The sequence below is a fragment of the Sciurus carolinensis genome, chromosome 1, assembly GCF_902686445.1.
Source record: "Sciurus carolinensis chromosome 1, mSciCar1.2, whole genome shotgun sequence".
NCBI classification, from domain to species: Eukaryota; Metazoa; Chordata; class Mammalia; order Rodentia; family Sciuridae; genus Sciurus; species Sciurus carolinensis.
Window position 1 is genome coordinate 160,345,834 of NC_062213.1, and position 1,765 is coordinate 160,347,598.

General features: G+C 39.5%; 1 pseudogene; it reads right to left on the minus strand.

Annotated features, from left to right (window-relative positions):
• Nucleotides 1-479: 479 nt before the first annotated feature.
• LOC124962098 (40S ribosomal protein S15a-like) lies at nucleotides 480-873 on the minus strand (annotated as a pseudogene).
• Nucleotides 874-1,765: the final 892 nt, after the last annotated feature.

A 1,765-nucleotide genomic window follows, 5' to 3' on the forward strand; every position in this document is an offset into this window, starting at 1 on the left:
AGAAGTTTAAAACAGGATGATTTATAAGGACATGAGGACAGGAGCATCCAGAATACTTTATGGTGTTTAGTGGTGGTCAGTGTGTGTTCAATCATGTTCTTTTTTGTTATAAGTGACATATATGTAAACTGACATAAATTACTGTCATGTTTAAATCTATTCATTTTATTGGCTCATCAGTCATTTGCAAAACACAACAAGCATTTAGGAATGTCTACTTTGTGTTTGCTATGAGTTAGATATTTTAAGATGAGTAAAACATGGTCCTTGTCCTGAGCACACTCATAGTACAGTTGAGGGCAGAATATTAACAGAGACATATAACACAGCCTAGTGATTATACTAATTAAAATATGCATACATTATTAGAGGTGGTGATAGGTTAAATGAGGGGCCCAAAGATCCCAGGACCTGTGCATAAGTTCCATTTTAAAAATTTTTCCTTTGAAGCATTTTATTTGTATGTCTGTTTTACATCCCTAGAATAAGAATCCCAGGATTTTCTCTCCTGCGTGTTTTCATTTTGCTTCTTTGTGGTCCATAATGCCAGTTGAAGTTGTCAGTACTGTGAATCCAAACTGATGGAAATGGGGAGAGATTATTCTACCATGTTGCCAGGTTTTTGAGCTGCACATCAAACCTGGGGCTGATCACTCCACACTTATTTCACCTGCCTGTAAGGTTCACCACAGTTTTCCCAGCTTTCTGACCATCGATGATTTTGAATTTGCCAATGTAACCATGTTTCATCATCACAGTTAGAAACTGGATGATGGCTTTGGAGCGCTACCTGATAAGAACCTGGCATTTGCTTCTCTTTTCAGTACTGTTGATGCTCTTGAAAGTATTAGCCAGGACATTCATACACACCATGTGGCAGCACAGAAAGATGGCAGAAAGACCACCTATGTTATTTTACATGGCAAAAAGGACTTTGCAGGTGTGATTATGTTGAGGACACTGAAATGGGTAGTTAACCTGGATTACCCAGGTGGGCTCTAAATTTCAGGACAGTGGTCCATGAGAGGGAGAATAAAGAGGTACGGAGAGAGGGTGAGAAGATGCTGTGCTGCTGGCTTTGAAGATGGAGGAAGGAGCCATGAGCCAAGAAATGTTGCAGACCCTACCATCTGGACAAGGCAAGAAAACAGATTCTCCCCTGGAGCCTCCAGAAAGACACCTTGATTTTAGCTCAGTGAAACTGATTTCCAACTTCTGACCTCTAGGCTGTCAGCTAACATATTTGTGTACTTTTAAGTCACCAAATTTGTGGCAATTAATTACAGCCACCGTAGGAAACCCAACGAGGTTATTAACCCAAACAGAGGTGGTAACAGGGATTAAGATCTTGATTTGTGAGTCAGATCACTTCTCACAGTCATGGTCTTATCTCTTCACAGTTCTATAATTTTGGCCATCTTGCTGACTCATATCTTCATCTTTACAGTGAGATGATTTTACCAACTTCATGGAATTAGAGTGTAGATCTTGGAAATTATATACATACCGTACTGCTCATGCAGTGAGCAACCTTTAAATGTTAGATACGGGTTTCCTTTTAGACTATTATTAAATCTCTTCCTCGTCTCTGCACCCTGATCCAGGGACCCATCTCTTATGTTGGTGAGTATTACTTAACATGTTGAAGACTAACTAGATTTTTGTGGTCTGGGATGAATAAGTGGTTGCCATTTCCATTTTTATTTTTATGGGCAAATATGATCTCAGTTGGAAAAACCCAGTCCTTGATGAATTTTGGAGCTGC